This window comes from Pongo pygmaeus, chromosome 5, assembly GCF_028885625.2.
Source record: "Pongo pygmaeus isolate AG05252 chromosome 5, NHGRI_mPonPyg2-v2.0_pri, whole genome shotgun sequence".
Lineage (NCBI taxonomy): Eukaryota > Metazoa > Chordata > Mammalia > Primates > Hominidae > Pongo > Pongo pygmaeus.
In genome coordinates, this window is record NC_072378.2 from 164,020,901 (window position 1) to 164,045,562 (window position 24,662).

At 48.1% G+C, this 24,662-nt stretch overlaps 1 long non-coding RNA gene across 1 annotated transcript; it reads right to left on the reverse strand.

The window, feature by feature from the left end:
* Positions 1 to 1,080: 1,080 nt before the first annotated feature.
* LOC129038001 (uncharacterized) lies at positions 1,081 to 9,787 on the reverse strand. Its single transcript, XR_008503042.2, has 4 exons — positions 9,133 to 9,787; positions 7,468 to 7,725; positions 3,499 to 6,349; positions 1,081 to 2,268 (listed from the first exon to the last, which is right to left on the reverse strand). It is a non-coding gene; the product is annotated as an uncharacterized LOC129038001 (long non-coding RNA).
* Positions 9,788 to 24,662: the final 14,875 nt, after the last annotated feature.

The window sequence follows — 24,662 nt, forward strand, 5'->3', positions numbered from 1 at the left end:
CCTCAGCCTCAGAGACCTATTTATTTATTTATTTATTTATTTATTTATTTATTTATTTATTTTATTTTATTTTTTAGACAAAACCTCACTCTGTCACCCAGGCTGGAGTGCAAGTGGCATGATCTCAGCTCACTGCAGCCTTGACCTCTGAGGCCAGGTGATCCTCCCACCTCAGCCTCCCAAGTAGCTGGGACTACAAGCTCGTACCACCATACCTGGCTAATTGTTTTTATTTTTTTGTAGTGACAGGGTCTCACCACATTGCCCAGGCTAGTCTCAAACTCCTGGGCTCAAGGGATCTGCCCATCTCAACCTCCCAAAGTGCTAGAATTAAAGGCGTGAGACACTGTGCTCAGTCAGAAGACGTTTTTGAGCAGAACAGTCTATCAAAGGGAGTGGGGCATTTTCCAGGAGATAGATGAACCCACTTTTGAAGTGGGTATCTGCTTTGAAGGGGCTCCCTGAGTCTCCTGATCTAAAAAGCCAAGAACCAGACCCTAGACAGGGGGGATGAATCACTGGCGTGAATGCCTCGATTCTTTCCATTTGTATCCATGGGACACTTAACTAATAATCAAGGCACAGTTTCCAGCTAAATATGGACACAGCTTCAGAATCCTTCTTAACACTACAGCTTAGCAAGAGTGGGTGCAAAAGCTTAAGTCCATCTACTCTACAGGCCCTTGATAAGGAGGATTCTTTCTTGTCTACCCAGTGAAGAAACACCCACACAAACAGCCAGCTGGTCCCCTCTTGGGCATCTCCCTGAGCGTGACACTCTCAAGACTTTGCTTGGTCTAACATCCAGCCCTCTCTGAGTTGCTCTCCCATGTCTGGCAGCACTGGGCAGTGGACTTGAGTGGGAGAACAACACACTCCAGTTGGCCAACCTCCTCTAGACAGGCCTGGCAAGCTCCCTTGGCACCTGGATGACTCAGCGGCACTTCCAGCGATTCTCTGTGTGCCAATCAACCAATCAACATTTAACTGGGCACCTTTTATGGGCATCCTTAAGCCTGAGCAGAGACTCAGATCCAGTGGATCACCTGATGAAACTCTAAAATGCTGCACTCATGTTAAAAGTGCCTTAAGAAATAGAATGTTTATTATATCATGTAACTAGAAGTGAATCAATCAGGACTGGTTAGGACAGTGCTCGGTCAAAGAGGAAGGCCTAGGTGCTCCCCACTTCTTCCTCTGCCCTCTTGTCCCATTGTCAGCCTTGGCCTCTGGTCCTGGAAGGGCTGTGTCTGCTCTAGGCATCATTCGTGTAAGAGCCACGGCGTCTGATGAAGAAGTGGGCTCCCTACCCTCACTCAGAAATCAGAAGAAGAGACCTCCTTCCCAGAAATGCCCGGCAAACTTCCCTTTGGATCCCATGGGTCTGCACCATGTTGAGCCAAAGCTGAAACTAATCACTCCAGAGGGAAGGAGACCACCACGATTCGCTAAAACCCCCAGGAGGCTTCTTAGGAGAAAGCAGCTGCAGAGTCCCCGCTGTCAATAGGCCACAGCGCACACAAACTTTGCCTACAATTTTGGGGATTTATATACCCCCTAAAGTCTCTCCATAGACCACCCATTAAGATCCCCTGAGGGCCTGTGGGGCAGGCACTGTTAACATGATGGACTTAGCCCATGGAGAAGCTGCATCCAGCTAGGGAGAGACATCACACAGGTGCAGGTCGACTTTGTAGACAGAAGCTGACTTGCTAAACATGATCACAGTCAGTGTAAAAGCACAAAGAGCAAGCCCACCACTGCCATGCAGATCAGGCGGAGGTATGAGGCCTGGAAGATGCGGACAAACTGAGTTGACTGAAAGGATGGACATGATTCCAGGAGGAGGAGAGGCAGGCGGAGCTGGGACCAACAGGCATTCCACACCCAGAAAAAGCCAAAAGTTTTCACATGACAAAAGAGTTTGCAGCTGCGGTCACAGCTAAGCCATGGCAGGCTGGCTGCAGTGTTTGTATTGAGTCCTTTTGATGACAGCATGAATTCTGAGAACAAAGCTTCCAGGCTGTGGATGTGTAACTGGAACCCAGAGACAAAAATAGCTTCTCTTCTCATGCATATGTGAGGTCTGATCTGTAACTTTGAGAAAGAGTTTTTGCCATTTATAAAACTTAGAAGATTCCTCAACAACCACAAATCCCATGAATGAACATTTTTATTTGGCTGGATCCATCAGATTTAATATTCTTTCAGCTATTTGGTAGCTGCCTAACTTTTCCTTCTCATTGAAAAATCCAGTGACTTTTGAAGCTGTTTTGAGATATAAGAATAATAGAGAGTGATTTAGCAGATTAAAAGATTAGAGTTCTTATAATAACATTAAAGAGAGTATCAGGGAACCAAGTAGTCTTGAGAGAATAAAGCTTTCCTTAAAGAGACAACTCTACACGCTCAGCTGATATTTCTAAATTGAGTCAGGAAATGTTCCAGGGAGGACACAGCTAGCTTGTGCCTTAATTCAGTGCCTGATTTAGATTTGTATACTCTTGTATAGGTCAGTACAAAATGAATCACGGGTAGTCGTGTATTCATAACAGGTGATACAGAGAAATTAAGATAATTTAGTTATATGTCTTTTAACGTACTTATTAATAAAATAACGTACATAGTTGTATCTAAGTTCCTCTACCTACATCAAATAAGTTGCATTAACTGATAGCTTCATCTCATCTTTAGCTACATATTTTTAAAATATCTGTAATTAATTATTTCAATAAATTGTATTATAAAATAATGTTAAGACAACATTATTTTATAAACACTCTCATTTTAATCACCGTGTAATATGTTATAGAATTAGTATTCTTATGACAAAGTAACCGTTTCTGTTTTAGGGGATGCTAACCTATTTTTATTCTCATAATTCTGACTACGTGTCTCATTATAAGTGTAGCTTTCTCTTAATCGGAATTATTTCATTCTCAGGAAGAGAATGATGAGATCAAAGTGTAGCGTATTATGGCTTTTGATGAGAATTACCAAATAGTCTTCCAAAGTAATCAAACACATTTGCACTACTGTCAGGAACTCCTGGATATTCCTGCTTAACTGTCGGGACCAGCGTCAGTTTTTACCGTGTTTCTGAATTCTCGATCATTTCTCAAGTGCTGTCAAAATGGTGTTGGACACTTGCATTACTTTGTGCTTCGTCACTAATTAGTAACGGTTTTCTTCCCCTAATATTCATTGAATTCATTCATTTACTTTTTTTCCATTTCTGTGAACTGTGAACCCTTCGCCATTTGTCTTTTAGGGACTTTTATGTGCTTGGAGATTTGTAAGAGCCCTTTCTATACTTTTCACATTGGGTCTCTGTCCCTTCTCACAATGATGCCTACTGTTACCATATTATTATTATCCACCACTCGTTGTTATGAGCACATGCCAAGCCCTGTGCTGAGTAACTTCATGACCACAACCCTACAAGGAAGTACTGTCATCCCCATTTCACAGTAGAGAACATAGAGGCTCCCCACTCACACATTTTGCTGGCATCACAAGGCTAATGGCCTTGGACTTGACTCGATGGCTCCTCCGGCCCTCCAGTCCCACTCCACAACCGCCCCAGCATTGTCTGTACAGCTGCTGTCTACGCTGATGCATTTTGTGTCCTGGGGTTTTATGACACGGTGGGTTTTCAATCTATATAACCATATATGTTCATATTGTTTTAAGTTTTCTCTTTCTCTGCAACCATAGTTACCACTAAGTATATATTTGTCGACTTTTCTTAATGTGGCATTTTCACGAGCCCTATTGGTTCCTATTCTTTTTTTATAGAGAGATTTTAATGTTCTTGGTGTCACTCGAAGTTGACCGTCACCTCAGACGTGGAGACCTTTTTGTCGCAGGCAGAATTTCGCTGTATGGGGATTTTTTTCATCCATCTATCTATCTTCATTTTTAAATTTAAGCAATATGATTTTCCACATGGGAGAAGAAAAATGAGGCCTTAAACAGTGGTGTTTTGGTCAAAAGAGTCAAAGTGAAATAAATGTGAGGGATTTAGGCTGCTTCTTCCTAGCTATGGTGCTAAGCGGCTGCTGCCAGCGCCAGACAGAAAGCCATGCCTTTGAGGCTGATGACAAAACCATGCTCTTGGGGCTCAGTCCTCCAATGTTGCCATTCATGGGAATGAGACACTGCTTGCCCCCCCGTGCTCCAGGATTTTGTCTGCTGTTTACCTCCTGTCAAATTCAGACACTACCCTGAGACGGTGGCTGGGGTTTGTCCTGCCCATTGGAACTGTCCCATCTCATCCCAACCGGGCCCCTGGCTCCATCCACTCTTGCCTCGTGAACCCCATCCTGATGTCCTGCACCCCTCTTAACTGCCAGCCAAGCCTCTCTTTTAGATACATACTGTAGCCCTAGGGCTGGTAACCCAACCAACCCCGAGCAATGAGAGCCGTGGCTCCCGGCTGCCATGTCTCCGAGGTGACCAAGAATACTGTCACTGTGGAATGCAGACTGTTGGATTTTCAAGCAGCTCCCACTGCTGCAGCTGTTGTCATTTGAGCAATTCTAATGAGGGAGGTGCTCATTTAAAAGTCGGTTCTTTCAGTCAGCCAATAGGTGAGAAAAGAAAAATAAAAAAAAGTCAGTTCCTACAATTATCCTAAGTAAGAGACCAGATTCCGAACAGCTGGTTCAAAGGAGGAGGTGACCGAGGATGCTGACACTCCTCAGATCCCCTTTGCCCTGCATGACGCTGCCTCTGGAGACGTCTGGCCACTCTCTGCGGTCTTTGGGAGCCCAGCACACACAGTGCCCACGCTCTGATTTCCTGCTTTAACTTCTTGGACCACAAGCCTGAGCCTGCCTTTTATTTCAGACTTCGCTACTTTTCGGGAGCTCTTGCATCTGCTGATTTACAGGCCTTGTGCACTCTTTTCTTTTATTGCTGCCGGCATTTCCCTGGCCATCCACATTGGTCATTTCCACCGCAAGTCTATTTATTTCCCAGTGGTGCACATACGTGTCCAGCTCCAGGCAATTTTGCTTTGTCTGCCTACCTGGTTCTGCAGTCTCTGACTTGCACAGCCAGCCCCTGCTGGGGACCTCATATGAATGTTCTTTTTTTGGCTTGCAGTTTATTCTGTGGCTGTTAAGATCTCCAGCACATCCAATATATGACAGTCATCATCTATGATATTTATCATAACGAGTGAAACTAGCTAGGGCTTCCTAGGGCTGCCTTTACAATGTACTATAAGCCGGGGGGCTTAAAACAATAGACAATTATTCTCTCACTGTTTGGGGGCTACCAGTCTGAAGTCAAGGCGTTGACAGAGCCATGCTCTCTCCAAAGCCTCTAGGGAACGGCCCCTCCTCGCCTCTTCCGGTTCCTGGTAGCCCTGGTGTTCCTTGGCCTGTGGTAGCATCGCTCCAGCTTCTGCCTGCTTCATCACACGGCCTTCTCCCGTGTGTCCCTGTCTCCTCTTCTTAGAAGGACATCAATCCTATTAAATTAAGGCTCACGCTAATGACCTTATAGTGACTTGATTCCATCTGCAAAAACTCTATTCCCAAATAAGGTCACATTCACAGGTATCTGGGGTTAAGACTCCCTATCTTTCGTGGGGACACAGTTCAGCCCACCCTACAGGCAAAGGTGGTCCTTGGCCTCCTTTCCCATCACCCCACCCGACATCTCCCTTCCCAGCTTCCTGGAACCCTTCCTTTCTCTAGCTCCTTTCCCTGCTCCCAATCCTAATTAAAATCTACCCCAGCATGAGGCAAGGGAAGAACCGGTACCAGCTCCTGTTGGGGTGGAATGAAACGCTACTTATGGAGCTGCAGGCATCAGTGGAGAAGGCGGAAGTGGGAGGCAGGTGTTTGGGGGGACCTGGAGACCATTTCAGGGAGGTATTTTCTTGGTTTGCTGACGCGAAGACCGGCTTCTACCCGGAAGCCCAAAGCCCTCCAGGATCTGGGCTGGGGTTGCCCTTCCTTGCATGCTCAGCTCCCTCTCTCCTCCCGACAGTGGCTCACCCCTTCAGGGGGAGTCGATCGTCAGGGAGAGAAGATATCTGAGCAGAAAATGACCCCAGACCTACGCAGCACAGGCTGATGGGGAGGTCAAAGGTCACTTCTGAAGGAACAGTGGCAGGCCCAGAAGGTGTCGCCCCCATGCTCCTAGCTTTAACAGAGGAACACACTGGGGCTGCGGTGCAGACAGGAAATGAGAGGGTCCTGGCTGGGAGGACCACAGAGGATGCTCCTGTGCTTGGGCTCCCTGCCAGCACCACGGCTGAAGTGACTGATGCATCCATCAGGGGTGGCCTGGGCGCAGCCTTGAAATCCTCCCCAGACAGTGCTCAGGGTAGCACCTGCGGTCAAAAGACAATGCGGGAATGAAATCTGTGCCATCCCTTGTCTGGACCATCTGGAAGGACAAACATCCGCACATTCTCAACAGAGCTACCTTTGACCTCCATGGCCGACCTGACTGACAGATCTCCTGTCCTTCCCGCTTCCAGTGAGTGGGGTGAGAATGACTCTGAGAAGCACCCGAGCCACACTACTCTGGGCATTTGGAAACCTTCCTGAGCCTCCTGCAGATAGGGGCAGTGAGGCCGGCCAAGGGCAGCCTGGATGGCATCATTCCATGGGCTTTGTCCTCTCCCTACAGTTAAAATAAAATCCTGCTGGTTCGAGGTCTTGGCTTGAAAGGCTACTGGCCAGAGGAGGAAGTTGGGAGTGCTCACACGACCATTTGGGAAGTATTTATCATTGGAGGATGTCATCGTACCTGCAATATTTTGGAATCGGCCATCTCTCTCCAAATTACATGTGTATCCTGTCTTTAAAAATATGCTGCGTCAGGCCAGGCACAATGGCTCACGCCTGTAATCCCAGCACTTTGGGAGGTCAAGGTGGGTGGATCACCTAAGGTCAGGAGTTCAAGACCAGCCTGGCCAACATGGTGAAACCCCGTCTCTACAAAAATACAAAGATTAGCCGGGCATGATGGTGGGTGCCTGTAATCCCAGCTACTCAGGAGGCTGAGGCAGGAGAATTGCTTGAACCCAGGAGGTGGAAGTTGAAGTGAGCCGAGATTGTGCCACTGCACTCCGACTGGGCAACAAAGAAAGACACCCTCTCAAAAAAAAAGTGCTGCATCAAAATTCAAAGTTTTGATGCTTACTTCAGAAGTTTACTTTCTAAAAAGAATCATTGTTTTCCTTTAAATAACTATCTTCCAGCACATCTGTAAAGTGTATTGATAGCTGCTGGTTACTACATAAGTTGCACAGAGTAAGCAAACTCAGCAACTGCCTGTGTTGACTTACTTCCCCAAAGCCAGGTTGGGAAATAGGGCAGCCCACTGCATATTCAGACCCCCGACTTGAACATATGTTTGGAAAAAAGGAAGGGAAAGTTTCCCCGGCGTTTGGTGTTTTGGGTTCCTCAGGTTCCAGCCTGGGGCCCGCTGATTGCTCTCCACCTCCTCGGTGGCACAGGGCAAGGCCTCTTTCCTTGTAGACCCAGCCGCCCACCTCCCATCCCAAGCTTGGGCCTGGAGTTCCATAGAGAATTCAGAAGCTTTCTCCATCTGTAATGCACTCAGGGCCCAGAAATCACTCTGGTCAGTTAGAGTTTCCAAGCTCATTCCCAGCTGCATCGGCGTGTCCATCGAAGGACAGAGTGGGAAGCGGCTCTCCGTGCAGAGTGGGAGGGCAAGAGACTTCCTGGGGGACGACACCTGGAAGAGATAAAGGGGAGGATCGGGCAAGGAAAGCCTCAAAGTGCGGTGCAGATCCGACCAAGTCTCGGCCAACCCAGTGAGGGGCCCTGGAGCTAGATGCCCATTGGAGGAATCCAGGGATGAGCTGGGACATCCAGGTCCCCAGACATCGTGGCTCCACTGAGCTCCATCTGACAGGGGCAGCCCAGGAAGAGTGTGGCCGTGGCCTAGAGCTGAGCAGGTTGTGGAGGTGCCAGCAGCTTTTTGAAAGATGATGGGGCCATCCCAGGGGTGCAGGTCCACAGCCACCACAGCCAAGACACTTTGGGGGGTGTGTGCATGTGTTTTGTTTTGCTGCTTTTTAAGTTTCTTTCTAAAAAGTAACCATCTTCTCCCCTCCTTGCCTTTGGCCATGAATGGGAGCCAATGCAACCCAGGTGTCCCTCCTCAGCCACATCCAGCCAGTGCCACTTCTGCTTCAAAGTACAGACAGGATCAAACTACGTTGAAAATTAGGCTCAAGGCCAGGTGTGGTGGCTCATGCCTGTAATCCCAGCACTTTGGGAGGCCAAGGCAGGCACATTGCCTGAGCTCAAGAGTTCAAGACCAGCCTGGCCAACATGGCGAAACCCTGTCTTATATTAAAAATACAAAAAATTAGCCAGCTATGGTGGCAGGTGCCTGTAATCCCAGCTACTCAGGAGGCTGAGGCAAGAAAATTGCTTGAACCTGGGAGGGAGAGGTTGCAGTGAACCGAGATTGTGCCACTGCACTCCAGCCTGGGGCGACGGAGTGAGACTGTCTCAAACAAAAAAAAAAAGAAAAGAAAGAAAGAAAATTAAGCTCAACTCCTAACTGCATCCAGTTAGGGAATCCCAGCTCAGCCTCAGAGGGGATGGGCTCCTCCCCAGTGCAGAGAAGCCCCTATGTTGGCCCAGACCATAGAAAGGAGAAGAGAGCAGGAATTCTGGGAATCTTTCTGAGTGTGCAAAAGGGGCCACCTCCATGCAATTCAGGCATGGGGGCCAGGGCGGGTCCACAAAGCCTTGACCACCCGTGAAGACCAGAAGCCCTGGCCTCGCTGGGGCCACTGAGTCAGGCTCATGGTCCTCGCCCCATTCCCCTCCAGCAGCCCTGTGGCTCCACCTCCAGCCTCCCATCGTTGAGACACAAGGACAGGGATCCACGCCATGAATCAGCTCAAGGGCTTCTTGGCTGCACAGGCCGAACCCTCACGTCTGAACATCCCTAAAAATAAGGGCTGATGTCAAGAGGTGGCAGAGAGAAACTCTGACACGGACACAGAAAGTAAAAGCACAGCCCAGGAGCCCCGTTCACATCAAAGCTGCTTTTTCTGGGGACGCCGAGGAACAGAGTACAAGCAAACGGTGCCCTTCACCTTCAGAAATACCCCGATATGCCTACTTTCCAGTTGAGATGACACAGCAGGAAACTTGAAAACTTTGTTTCTTCTGATTGGAAGGCTCCTCCCGGCCACACACCCACCGTCCGGTTCCCGCTCCCTGAGTGCCAGGCAGTCCAGAGGCTCCAGGGGTTCTGCTTGGACATAACCGGAGCTCCTCTGACTCCCCAGGCAAGCACTCTGTCATTATCTTCGAGACTGTTCTCATAGATGCCCCGCAAAAGAGCACAAAAGCAGCCACCAGAGGCCTGGAGCCCCGCCAAGAGGACAGGGCCCCCGGGACAGAGGGACAGAGGGGGGCTGTGCCCAGGTGGCCCTGAGGCTGCCCAGGACTCACTGGCTCCTGCTGCTCCATCCACACAGCAGACAGAGAAGCTTCCAGTCGGCAAAGGGCTGGGAATGCTGCAGCGCCGGCGCTCAGAATATTTTGGTTTTCTGAATGTTAACACACTGGAAGCTCCTAAGGCAGCCAAGAGGCTATGGGCTCAAAAGCTTTGTGAGAGCTTTTCTCGGAGGGCTCGTTAATGTGGTCATTTAATGGCATAGTCTTGAATCCCAATCCTTAACTGGAGCTTTAAATAGGACTGATAAGTGCTCCACAGGCTTTGGGGAAGCAGATCAGGCCCGCGTGCCCTCCTCGACCAGGGACACTGTTTGCAAAGACCGCATGTGGGGCAGGGGCACAGGGGGAGGAGACCCACAGGCCAGGGCTGGGCAATGCGGATCTTGGCATTAAAAGCACAGGCCGGGTAGGATGGCTCCGTGTCCAGAGAGCGGCTTAATGGAGTGGTAAGAGGCACATTCCGATTGCCTCGCTCCCTGGAGCTGCCTCCAGCACTACCATTAACTTGGATGAATCCCATAAATTCACCCGACCATGAGTACAAGTGCTGCTCAACCCACCCAGCCACCCCACCCAAAGGCCAAAAATACGCGGCAGCACTTGCCTAGTGACTCACATCCTCTGCCTGGGCCCCGCCCCTCCTGCCTATAGTCCTGCTTCGTGCGACCTTCAGGGAATATATAGAGTTGGGGGAGATTTCTCGAGATATTTTTGGGAGACAGCTGTTTGTGATTCAACTTGACAGTTATGGGTGGCTATGGCCAAAAGGGGGCTGGGCGCAGAAACTAGAGCTGGGGAACGTGGGCAGGGAACCTGTGGACATGGAATTCCCAGTATAATATTGCCTTATATACACTTACTAAGCACATGGATGGGTGAATGAATAAGTGAAGGATTGACTTCTCTATCTGCCTTGGAGGGTGGAGTTGAGGTCAACCAAATCCTACTCAGAAATTTCAGACATGAAATATCAGATCCTAAATGAAGAATTCCTCTTCTGCAGTGTTCACGGCACGGCACGTGGTGGCCGGCAGAGAACGATTCTCCCCTGTAATCTGTTTCATCCCCAAACCTTGGTGAGATGTAAACGTGCTCATCCAGGCCTTGACTTCCGCAGTTGGGCCAAAATGTGCTTCCTGAGCCTGTGTCACCACTCAATCCTGAAATGTCCATTGGTTTCATGGGGGGAAATGGAGGAGGGGGGATCTTGTTCAAACAAGATTGGGAAACACTATACACTACATTTCCCTCTTAGATTTTACAACATCCATTAACACTGAAGACTAAAAAGTCGGCCGGGCACGGTGGCTCACGCCTGTAATCCCAGCACTTTGGGAGGCTGAGGCAGGTGGATTACGAAGTCAGGAGTTCAAGACCAGTCTGGCCAAGATAGTGAAACCCCGTCTCTACTAAAAATACAAAAATTAGCCGAGCGTGATGGCGGGTGCCTGTAAGTCCAGCTACTCAGGAGGCTGAGGCAGAGAATTGCTTGAACCTGGGAGGCGGAGCTTGCAGTGAGCCGAGATCGCGCCACTGCACTCCAGTCTAGGAGACACAGCGAGAGTCCATCTCAAAAACAAACAAACAAACAAACAAACAAAAAAACAGACTAAAAACTCCTGCAATAAGGAAAACTGGTTTTTTTTTAAATTTAACCCAACATGTTCAAAATGTACTTGTCCAAGAAGAACACATTTTTGCAAAGTGTCGGTGTGGTAGAGAGAACAATGCCCCCTCCTCCACCAAAGACGTCCACGTCCTAATCCCCAGAACCTGTGAATACCTTACTTAGCAAAAGGAATTTTGTCGGTGTGATTCCGTTAAGGATTTGGGGATGGAGGGATTGTCCTGGATGATTCAGGTGGGCCTAATCTACTCACAAGGATCTTTAAGAGAGAGGCAAGAAGATTAAAGTCAAAAAAGACAGGACGATGACTACAGGACGAGTTTTGAAGATGGAGGAAGAGGCCACAAGTCAAAGAATGTGGGTGGCCTCTAGAAGCTGGAAAAATCAGGGAAATGGATTCTCCCTTGGCATCTGTGCAAGGAACACAGCCCTGCTAACACCTTGATTTTAGGACCTATTTTAGAGTTCTGACCTTCAGAATTCAAAGAGAACCCATTTGTGTTGGTTTGAGCTACTAAGTTTGTGGCGATTTGTTATGGCAGCCATAGGAAATACATATTGATTACTAGAATTTGGGAAGTGAGGACACCCCTGCTTAATGATCACACATTGTGAATATGTGTCCCCAGCAGCACATCTGCTTCTCAGCTTCAGGCCCTCCTGGAGTTTGTGTTTGTGGATGTGGTAAAAGCTGTTGAAGGATCGCATCGTTGAATAAACCAGTGTCTGTTATTACCTCTTTTTCTCAAAGCTGGTCCCATAGAGCTGGGACTAAGGGGCTGAGCTCCTGTTTTCATGGCTGGCCCAACACAAAACTGTGAAAACTGTGTCTGGACACAAAACTGTGTCCGAGGGGACACAGCTGGGAAGAGCACACGCCAATGTTCTGCCCAGGAGTGATGAGTCTCTAAGAGTTAAGGGCCCTGCCGTGAACATCCTGGCCTTCTCATAGTTCAGGGACAAATCTAATTAAAGAGACACTGTCACACTTCTCAGGCTTCTCCACAGAATCCTTTGGGAAACCAGTTCTATGTCAGTGTTTGGGGCCAAGAATCAAAGTGACCAAGATTATCAGAACAAGCCCCTGATGGATGTTTTGATGTAAAGGTCAGAGAGGTTGAAAAAAAAATGTAAGAAGCATAAAACCATCCTGCCAAAAGTTTTGCAAAGGAGACCTGCATCAGAAATGAAATTGCTGCGTCAGAAGAATACCTCCAAATTCTTTATTCTTCACCTGTTGGGTCTTTAATACAGAAATTCCGGAGTTTGTTGAAACCCATAGTTCACTTGCTTTGGAAGCAGTTACAATGTACTGTTCTTCAGGGAACATCCACCCGAGTGACACAGTGTGCAGTGTCACACACAGGCCCCATTGTGTGCCTGCCCCCAAGTCTCTGGGTTCATTGTTTCCTTTGGAACACTCGCCTCAACCTCCACGCATCCAAGGCCTGCTGTCTCCAAGGCCTGTGCCTCCAATAGGCCGCCCTGGCTCACCAACCAGAAACAATCTTTGGCTCCCTAGAGCAGTGAGTCACCCCAGGCCCTGGTCTTTCTGGGGGTGCCTTAGTTCTGTGCATGCCCTGCCTCCTTCCTCCGGTCCTATGTCCAGGGAGGGTTTGTCCTCATCTGGATCCTTTGCATTGCACCTACCAGGAACACAGTCTACCTTATGAAGGAAACATGCTCAAAGCATTCCGGTTCTTTCCGAGTCCCAGCAAAGACTTTGCTGCCTGGCTGCACAGCATCTCTCATACTTGTCTCCCTGAGTGCATTGGTTTCCTGGGGCTGTCCTAGAAAAGTACCCCAGACTCAGTGGTTTAAATGACAGAACTCTCCCGGGTCTGGAGGCTGGAAGTTCCAGGCCAAGGTGCAAGTGGGGCTGGTTCCTGCTAAGCCCCGAGGAAGGCACGGCCCAGGCCTCCGCCTGGCTCCTAGGGGTGGCCAGCAGTCTTTGGTATTCCTTGGCTTGTAGAAGCATCACCCTGGGGTCTGTCTTCCCCTTCACACATCATCTGCCTGCATGCGGATCTGTGTCCACATTTCTTCTTTCTGTAGGACACCAGGCATAGTGGATTAGGGGCCCGCCTTACTCCTGCATGACCGCATCCTAACTTAACTAATTATACCTGCAGCAGCCCTGGATCCCCATAAGGTCCCCATCTGAGGTACTGGAGGCTAGGACAACATACACATTTGGCAGAGGGCAGGAAGGGGAACATAATTCAACCCGAGACACTTTGTGACAGAACCCTCTTTTTGATTGAGGTGGCAACGTGGCCAGCCAGAAATGCTTCTCAAAACTCAGCTCTGGTTGGGCATCATGGCTCATGCCTGTAATCCCAGCACTTTGGAAGGCCAAGGCAGGCGGATCACTTGAAGCCAGAGTTCAAGACCAGCCTGGGCAACATGGCAGAACCCCATCTCTACAAAAATTAGCCAGACATAATGGCACGCATCTGTGGTCCTAGCTACTTAGAGGCTGAAGTGGGATAATTGCTTGAGCCCCGGAAGGTGAGGCTGCAATGAGCTGTAATTACACCACTATACTCCAGCCTGGGTGACAGAGTGAGACCCTGTCTCAAAAAAATAAATAAATAACAACAAAAAAAACACCCAGCTCTAACAAATGAGATGTAAGTGAAATGCTATTGGGTGGGGCTTCTGGAAAAAAAACTCGTGTACCTCTCTTCCCACTTGCCCCTTCTTCTCTCCTCAGTGTGGATGGGATGCAGGAGGCAGAGCAGCTACAATGAGGCTGAAGCCACAAGCTATAAATGGAGGCAGAAGCCAGAAGGAATCCAGGCTCAGGATGACTTTTTTGAGCCACTACACTGTCTCTAAACTAATTCCTTTTCACCTGAGAAAAATAAACTTTTCTTCATTTAAGTCAGTGGTTGTCAACCAGGAACAATTTCCTGCCCCCAGGAGACATGTGGCAATGTATGGAGACATTTTTGGTTGTCACCATTAGGGACAGTCCTACTGGTATCTGGTGGGTGGAGGCAGGGACGCTCCTTAACGCCCTGCGGCACACAGGACAGCCCCCAGAATAAAGAATTATCCAGCCCCACATGCAATCGTGCTGCAGTGGAGGGACCCTGGCTGAAGTCACTGCTGACAGGTTTTTATACGTGAAATCCAAACAGAGAGAGGGAGTGCAGCAGGGCCAGAAGAAGAACTGGCAGCAGGAACTGGAAACATTGGGAATGAAACTGGATTTTCTCCTGTTCTCCGGGGCCACCCAGCCTCCCCTTTCCATTTCTCTCTGCAAGTCTGTGCTATTCTTTTCTCTGCTGGCCAGGGCTCTTTGCTCCTCAGTAAGTCCGTAGCCAAATGCAATGTTCCTGCATCCCTTGAGTGTATGTGTCCTCCCGTTGGAACTGCAGTTGAAGCTGACTTGTATCTCTGAATCCAGATGCCTAATTCCTGGAATACAGAGTTTGACTGGCCCATCTTGAGTCAGGTAAATTAACTTTGCTCGGGGAAGCAGGTCATGCAGCTAAATGTGGCTGCTATGTCCCTGGCTTAGGGGGTGGAAGAAGAGGCTAGAAGAAGGAGTTTGCTAAAAATGGGGGTCACTGGCTGAGAAGGCTGCCCAGTAGGTGTCTTCTTCAATGAGGGACACAATTTCTCAGTTTTTATTCTTCCTAGCACCCAGCAAAGTGCCTTAAAAACAGTAAGTGCTCAGTGAACAATTGAGGGGTGGTTAAGATGAGAAGAAAATAGCAAAATGCTCTGTATCTAAGGCCCTGTGACATCATATCATTTATCCAGGAGCCCCAGGTGCTGGATGGTTAGGAAGGCCCCTCTTACCTATCAGTCTACAAATATTGGTCCAGTACCATATGATAAGTGCCTTCCACTCACACCTGCTCCACATATATTTACTATTTTTTTTTCTGGGTTTCCAGAATTCTTTGACACCTGTAGCATATTTACTGTAGTTTATTATTATTATTTTTTACACATTGACATTTGGACCCATTGCTTCAAATGTAAAATTCCTTACCTAGAAAGTTATCAGAAGTTAAATAAAAATACAGGCTGGGCTCAGTGACTTTCGCCTGTAATCCCAGCACTTTCGGAGGCGGGTGGATCGCTTGAGCTCAGGAGTTCAGCCTACACAAAAACTCTGTCTCTACAAAAAATACAAAAATTAGCTGGGTGTGGTGGCGCATGCCTATAATCCCAGCTACTCGGGAGGCTGAGGCAGGAGGATTGCTCAAACCCAGGAGGCGGAGGTTGCACTGACCCAGATCAGCCACTGCACTCCAGCCTGGGTGACAGAGCGAGATCCTGACTCCAAAAAACAAAGAATACAATGAGCATATTATTTGCAAACAACGAACATTGTTTAAAGATAAATGTGTCCCCTGTCTCTCAGCTCTTTGGGCACTGTGAATATTTTATAATTTAGTCTTTAAGCCCCTACCCCCTGCCCACTTCCATCCACCCAGCTCATCTGGGGCCAGGCCTCTTCCTTTCTGTTCTCACACCACCCCTCTAAACTGGTCTGTCAGTCTGTCCAGTTGTTAGGGCTGACTGGCTGACTTGATAAACTTGTTCCACCAAAGGCGTTTCCCCCTGGGCAATTCGTTTCTTTCCCAACTCTCTCCCCCCAGACCCTGGAGGATGGTTTGTGTCTTAACAGGAGCATTCCAAGGACAAAATCTAATGACCCAGTGGTGGCAGGAGTTTTGTTCATGGACACAGGTCAGTGGGGAAGAGCATTTTAATGTAGGGCCTTTCCCAGGACTGACCAAATCTTCACAGTAATCCCTACGTGTTGAGCACCTCTATGTGCCAGACACTATGATATGCATTTACAGTGGCACAGCCTCACAAAGACCCTAAAAGATGGACATTAGCATCTGCATTTTGCAAACAGGAGCAGAGGGTCACAGAGGTTAAAAACAATGTTCTTCCTCAAGGCAGCAAAACAAATAAAAACTAGCCCTGAGGTCCAAACCTGGAGTCTTTTCTTTTACCCCATGCAACCTCCCTACCCCTCCTTATATCCCACTGGCCTCTCACCGTGTTCTACGGGACCACAGCCCTTCGAGAGTAGACATGCATGTCCCCAGCCAGCTCAGGAGGAGATCACAGTAGCTACTTAAAGGTGGCAGAGGAAGGACCCTGTCAGCCACAGACCTTCTGCAGTCTCCCTCCTTGTCTCTCATGGACAGTCCCTGGAGGAACTGCTGTGTCCATGGCCACATCCCAGTGTCCCATCTGCAGTTACTAAGAGAAGACTTGCTAAGATGTTCAGGGAAGAAAGGACATCATTCAGTGCTAGAACAGATTCGCCAGCACCACAGCTCTTCTCCTGCCTCTGTGTCTCAACATTCAGACTGAAACTCTGAGTTCTGCAGCCCAGGAAGGGACTCCAGGAAACTGGGGGACCACTGTGCCTGCAGGCTCCTTTTCAGTCCCACCCCTCAGCCCTCCCAAGAAAATCCATAGAGAGTGGAAACTGGGGGACCACTGTGCCTGCAGGCTCCTTTTCAGTCCCACCCCTCAGCCCTCCCAAGAAAATCCATAGAGAGTAACCTTCAGTATTTGTGACAGGGGAACCAGGGGACCCTCAGAATCAAAAACCCGTGGCCAGGCTGAAACCTCACGCTTCACTTTCCCTAGAAATATCTACATTGAAAGAAGTTTTGCAAATCAAATCATAAGTACATTGGAATTAATGATATACTATTAAATCCACTGTGGTAGCAAAGTCTTGGAAAATGAACTTTGTGTAATTTTTAAAAACACACTTCAGCTCATCTCTTTCTTTCTTTTCTTTCTTTTTTTTTTAAGACAGTGTCTTGCTGTCACCCAGGCTGTAGTGCACTGGCACGATCTCATCTCACTGCAGCCTCCACCAGCAGGGTTCAAGCAATTCTCCTGCCTCAGCCTCCCTAGTAGCTGGGATTACAGGTGTGCACCACCAAGCCCAGCTAATTTTTGTATTTTTAGTAGAGATGGGGTTTCGCCATGTTGGCCAGGCTGGTCTTGAACTCCTGACCTGAGGTGATCTGCCCGCCTTGGCCTCCCAAAGTGCTTGGATTACAGGCGTGAGCCACCACACCAGGCCGTCACCTCATTCTCTTTACTTTCTATACCATCCTCTGAATGTCTGAAGGTGAGGCACATTCTCAGGCCAAAAATCTTTGCCAAAACCCAAGTTTAAAAAAACTAAGAAAAATTTGGTAAACTGGAATTCCTGACCTTTTCTAAACATCGTCAGCAACGAGTCTCAGCCCTTATTTTTCTGCCTGAAGAGCTCAGGGCTCTTCAGGGTCAGGAGTGAGGAAACCAGAAGAGGATGAAGAATGTGGGGTGCTAATGAGATCATTTCTGTCCTGTAGTTGGAAACCCAGCAAGAGTCAGAAGATCTGGGGCAAGAAATGAACCGAAATCTTCACTGAGTGCAGCAGCGACAAGCTTGATGACAGAGCCTGTGTATTTCACTCCAAGGCTGCACGTGTCTGTAAGAACGGGCCTCGCCCATCTTATGCAATTTGCATAGGAATCTGAGGAATATCAGCAACTCTATACCATAACTAAACAAATGTTTTTCAGAGTAAAAATTTGTTATGGAGCTTAAATAAAGACTGACAAAACATTGCATTCCTTTTTCCTTGAGCTTCTTTCAGACTAGTGGGCATCAAAATGTATAATAATGGAGCTCTCTTTGGAAAATGGTGACAAGGCTGAGGTTTCTGATTATAGCTACAAATGCTTTAAATAGCGATCGTAATTAATTATTAAGAGATGTAGTCTTCCTTTACACGTAGGAGACTAAAACTGTAAGGAAAAAATAGGAGATGTCGGTACATGATCTCTTCTAAGGCACTAGAGCTTTAAGTGAGATTAATGTCGGTCAGCATTTTAGGAATGGAGATGTCACTTTTGAGGAAGTGTCTCCAGGAGGTGTAGTCGCCCTCACAAAGTCATGGTGAAGGAAATGCTGTGCTTTTCTTTGAACTGGTGCTACCCAATGCTGGGGGAAGAGGAGGAAGATCAGACACTTGCTCCGTGTATCTCCTCTCTGTGGTTTGCAGAAAACATGTGCCAGACACAGGAGAAACTGTCTCCTTATTAGCAGAGACACTAAAGGGTCTAGACGGTGCCCAACGGGGGTGGCATGTGGTATATGAAGGGATGAAGAAAGGAATGCAGCTTGCTAGATTCATTTCCCTTTTCGATTTTCGGCAGGCTGACTCTCATTTCCCCAAAGGACATGCAGAGTTGGCATGGAGGCTCCCGGCCTGGCCAGCCCCTGGCAGGAGCTGTGGACAAAACTCTGAGATTTGGGGCTAAATGTGCAGAAACAGCAAATGCTGATAACTCCTCCAGACCTGCTGGCATTCTGCCTCCTGGCCACTCACTCCAGCAGCGTGGGAGGACCGGGTAGGGGACAGACTGAGGGAAGCCTGTGCAGGCATGCATGTGTGCAGAAGTGCTGGTTTGCACACGCATCTGCGTGTGGCTGTGTAGGCTGTGCTGTGTTAGCAAGAAGAAAGGAGCATTCAGACGCCCTTCAGCCGGACATGCAGCTTTTTCTTCTTCTTCTCCTTCTTCTTCTTCTTCTTTTTTTTTTTTTTTTTTTGCCTGCTTGGCTGCAAAAGTTCAGAGGAAGTGAATCCACACTTTGCTGATGACCTCATTTCCACCGCTTCCCAGCAACCCCGCCAGCCTCTCAGGCGGAGGCTTACTCAGCCAGCCACTGGGGACTGAAGGGAATGGAGAGTGGGGAGAGCAGGCCTGCAGCTGCACCCCAATTCCACTCCGCCAACCCCTACTCCCACCTCTCCCATCACGGGTTGCAGCTGGCCTCGTCATTCTTAAGACAAGGGACTCAGGTGATAGTCAGACTGAGTAATGAGGGGCCTACAGACAGGATCCAGCCGACAGGCTGTGGTTGTAAGTTCTGTACAGAGAGACTGGACTGTGACAGGAACAAGTTTCCTGTGAGCATGCCATGGAAATTAGTCACCCAACAGAATCAGCAAGACATCTATTATTGATGATATTTGCCAAACTGGAGATAAATTGAGTGCTTTGTCCTAACCAGGGATGATGATATGTGACTTTTATTAAATCAATAGATCAATTTAAAGCCAATAAGTGAACTTCCAGAGATTGATCAAAGCTATGGATAACCCAGGGAGCTGAAAGGTCAACTCCCCACGAAACAGCAGCTTGTGAACAGCGGAGACAGCCTGTGAATTTGCAGAAAGTTAAACACCACATTCTTTTCCTTTCTCCTCTCATTCCTTCAGTTTCAGAGAAAAGTAGAAAGACGCTATATTGTGCAGCTATGTATGTGGCACGTACATTGTTTAAAGATGTCATAGGCATTGCTGGACCCTGGGGAGAGAAACTCTCTGTGACGTTCAAGTGCTTTACACCAACAAGGCCCCTCCAGGCACATTTCCACGTCCTTCAATATTCACATTTGTAATTTGTCGCCCTTATACAGATTAGAAAGTTGAGGTTCCTGGAGGGGCTAAGTGACCATGCTTGAAATGGGAGGGAGAAACGTGAAGCACAGATGTGGGCATGATTCACAAACTTGCTGCCAAGGAAGGCCGCAGTGTTGCACACAGGCATGAGTTGCCCGCAGGGCCACACTGGATCGGAAGCTGCGGACTTAGAATCGCCTCCGGGTTGGCCCCGCCCCCTCCTGCTCGGCCCCGCCCCCTCCTGCTCCCCGCCCGGTGCCACCCTCCTCCCCAGGCCTCTAGGGTAGAGCCAGCTGGGAATTGTTTCTCTACATATACACATGTGTGCACACACAGAAACACATGCTCTCACACACATAGACATACACACATGCACATACACAAACACATAAACACACACTCCTACACATAATCACACACTTTCATGCATCATCACACACTCCCATACATAATCACACACACATACACACTCACACACACAAAACCACATAAAAACACACATACACACTCTCACACACAAAATCACATTCACACACCATAGACATACACACTAACACACACATAAATACATAACTACATACACACAATCACACATTCACAGACATCATCACACACATACAGACTAACATATACATAAACAAACATGCATACATAAACACACACATAAAAACATAACACTCACACACACATAAACATACACACAGAGACACTCATGCACAGACACATAAACACACACTCACAGACATACACACAAACACACACAGAGACACACTCAGACACTCACACACATAAACACACACAGACACTCATGCACACTCATAATAAACACTCCCACACACAGACACTCACGAACACAGTCTCTCACACACAGAGGACACAGGGCCATCCCAGCAGCACTCAGTGGAGATTGCAGGGCTGCATCCCGCTCCTCACGCTCACCCCATCCAAACGTCCTGTGCAGCAGGCTCAGGTCACAGTGCAGAGATTGAAAAACACCATTTTCCTGTGAACATTCAGAGAGGAACAGAGAATGTTAGTACAGGATACGCAGTGGCAACATTGAAATGAGAAAAAATACCGGATTCTGCTGGACATGGTGGTTCATGCCTGTAATCCCAGCCCTTTGGAAGGCCAAGGTGGGTGGATCACTTCAGGTCAGGAGTTCGAGACCAGCCTGGCCAACGTGGAAAAACCCTGCCTCCACTAAAAATACAAAAATAAGCCAGGCGAGGTGGTGCATGCCCGTAATCTCAGCTACTAGGGAGGCTGAAGCAGGAGAATCGCTTGAACCCGGGGGGTGGAGGTTGCAGTGAGCTGAGATTGCGCCACTGCACTCCAGCCTGGGCAACAGGAGCGATACCTGGTCTCAAAAATAAATAAATAAATGCAAAAGTACTAGATTCTGAGAATGGCCTTTCTGTATATTAAAGGAAAAGACATTGCTTGAGGGAGCTTGGTAAGAGTGGCAACCAATCGTCAAGAAGAAAAGGAAATACTATGACAGCTTCTTTTTTTGAGGCAGAGTCTCGCTCTGTCACCCAGGCTGGAGTGCAATGGCGCCATCTCTGCTCACCACAACTTCCGCCTCCCGGATTCAAGCGATTCTCCTGCCCCACCCTCCTGAGTAGCTGGGATTACAGGCGCGCGCCACCATGCCCGACTAATTTTTGTATTTTTAGTAGAGACAAGGTTTCACCATGTTGACCTGGCTGGTCTCAAACTCCTGACCTCAGGCGATCCACCCACCTTGGCCTCCCAAAGTGCTAGGATTACAGGCATGAACCACTGCGCCCGGCCAGACAGCTTCTTTTAAAGCTTGTATCTGGAGAAGGGTCGATCTTTGAAGTGTGGGTTGGGTTTACCAAGTACAAACTGTGCTCTGAAAACTTAAAGTCTTTTTTGATAGTGTTATAGAACTCACAGATCAAGGGAACAATGTCGATATTCTATTTTATGCTTGTTCGGCAGGGCCTCTCCTATGGGGTCTTGTGGGGCTCTCTTTGCACAGTTAGCTCACGTTGGCTTGGGTGCATCTCAGGCTGGTGGATCAGGCCCTCAGGTGAGAGGAGGCCACGTGGGTGCTGATCACGTAGACAGTGTGAGTCCTGGTGTCCTGAAGAGGTGGCTCCAGGGGCACTGCAGGGTCTGCGTTTGAAACTGTCTGCTGTAGAGAAAGATCAAATCCTGATCAGGCAGCACCAACTTTCAGTCAGTCCACGGTGAAGGTCGCACATTTACCAAACTGAAAAACTAACATTTTTAACTGGACACTCATTGTGTTAAGTAACACTTCATCAGGCTTCGTGTTTAGACTGGACACTCATTGTGTTCGAGTAACACTCTATCAAGCTTCGTGTTTAGAAAAAAAGTTGTTCAATTAACATTTTACCGTACTCCATGTGTATAAATAAGTTGTTAAAGGACGCAGAGCCTGAACCCAAAAAGCTTACATTCAAATAAGGTACTGAAAACAAGAATTACAGAAACAGAAGAAACATATTCTTTATGGCTGTTCAGAAATGTCAAGGAGTCGCTAAAATAGCTGGGGTGACGTGGAGGCCTCAAGACAATTTGAATCAAAAGCCTCTTCAAGGAGTGTGAAGAAGAGTGGGAGGGATGTGAGTTTGTGTCCAGGAGAAACGAGGGAATGCCAAACAGAACATCTCGCATGAAACAAGCTGAGAGGCAAGAGTGGCCAGGGCCCCATGACAGGACAAGTTTGGGGAGAAGACAGAAGAGCCAGCTTGGACTACATCTGCACCTTCGGCGGGAAGGGACCCCGGTGGAGGGCTGTGGAGTCTGGGCCAAGAGCTGCAGGTTTTATTTGAATGGAAATGACAGACATTGAGGCTTCCAAGGAAAATGGTCCAAGGGCCAGGGAAGTTCTGCGGACACAGGATGGGGGAGGGCGTCGCCTTCGGTAGTTCTGGAAGTGGAATCACCTGCTGTGCGAATGGGAGATGGAAACAGGTGACGGGAAGCAGCTTCACCGGCAGGTCAGAGACGGGCTGAATCCTGGGGACAAAAGAAACCCTCAGATAGCCCAGAAGTGATTAGTCCAGGCTTCAGGGGTGGCAGGAGTCTGGTAACAGAGACACAGAGAAAAGATGGGCGCACGAGGGCAGCCTAATGCGGATCTTGGATTTAGATGTGTGTAGCTTGAAATGTGAGTGGATTTCTAAGTGGAGATTTCCTACCCCTGCCCCCCACCAAAAAAAGTTATAAATTATGTCTGGGCTCAGTGTAGACGAGTACAGCAGAAACCATGGCCTTGGAAGTACCAGCCTCTGGCACTGCATTTGCCCTCACACTGTGGCAGAAGAGACTTGGGTGCCCAAGACACAGCTTCGACAGCTGGAGAAGCCCAGCCTGGGGGGTTGCCTAGCCCACAAGTAGGAAGATCCATGGTCGATCCAATTCAGTGGAAGAATGCTGATTATTGCATTGATCCCTACGGACAGAGGTCACCAGTAGAATTCCACTGGATTCTTGCTCTTGTCCTATGGGACATTTTTTGTTAAAATATATATATATATGCTCTTTATGCTCCCTTCTCTCTCTCTCTTTTTTTGAGACAGGGTCTCACTCTGTTGTCCAGGCTGGAGTGCAATGGCACCATCTCGGCTCACTGCAGCTTCAAACTCCTGGGCTCAAGTGATCCTCCCACCTCAGCCTCCAAAGTAGCTGGGACTACAGATGTTCACCACCACGCCCGGCTAATTTTTTAGATCTTTATAGAGACAGGGTCTCCCTGTGTTGCCCAGGCTGTTCTTGAACTCTTGGGCTCAAGCGATCTTTCCACCTCAGCCTCCCAAAGTGCTGGGATTATACACATGAGCCACCACACCCAGCTTCTTTTTATTTTTAATAATCTTGGGGGGAATAATCTTAGATATACAGAATAATCATGAACATTCTACATTTGTTGTCATGTTTCCTTAGTCTCCCCTGCTCTGTGACTTCTCATCTGCCCTTGTTTTTGATGACCTTGACAATCTTGAGCACTACTGGTCAGTTACTGTGTAGAATGTCCCTCAAGTTGTTTTTCTTTTCTGATGTTTTTCTCATGAATAGACTGCAGTTAATGGGTTTGGGAGGAAGATGCAGAGGTAAAGTGTGATTCTTGTCACGTCACACCAAGGGTACATGCTCTCTGTGTGGTTGGCCACTGATGACATCGGCCTTGGTCCTCTGGCTGAGGAAGTGTTTGCCAGGTTTGTCCAGAGTAGCTACTTTTTCCTCCTCCCTACGCTATCTTTGGAAACATGTCACTAAGTCCAGCCAGCCTCAGGGCACAGGTAGGGTGGTGGGTGAAATCGCACTCCACAACTTGGATGGGAAATATCTAGTAAATAATTTGGAATTCTATTATAAGAAATATGTGTTCCTTCTCTCCCATTTATTTATTCAATCATGTATCTATGTCAATGTGAGCTCATATATTTGTTGTATTCTTTACGTTATGACACAGTACTATGTCAGTTTCTTTTTTGCTCAAATTCTTACAGCGTTGGCCATGCGGAGATTTTTCAGGTTGGCTCTTGCGCCCCTCTGACGTGCCCCCATCCTCGTGTTATTTGATGGCTTTCTTGCTTTTTGCCACTTCAAGATCCTGCAGGCTCATCCTGTATTTTCCCTGACCCAGCCCTAGAATGAGCCATTTATCCAAAGAGCCCTGGTTCCCCTCACTGGAGAATTGTGTTTGGAAACCAAGATGTGGGCTCAAGATGCGCTTGAGGCAGCTGCACTTCCTTGCTTCTAGGCCCTCTTGGCAGACAGAGCTAGACATCGATTCTGCACACCCATCGGTGTATACACACGGCTTCAATTATTTGTGTATTCATCTCCTGGCATCTATGCTAAGATACACTTGAGTTCACACCAATGTCTCTGATTTCAATCCAGCAGCCTCTCCCCTTCTGCATCTGTAACCTCCCTCTCCAGTGGGGAGAAAGCTGGCTTCCAGCATCTGCCACTCATTTACTTCTTTGCTTGACCTCAGTGTATATGTCAAGCTGACACTGAATTGCTAACCTGTACCCCATTGAGAACTTTCATCTGTGCTCTTGACACCCAAAATGTTCACATATTAATTTGTACACA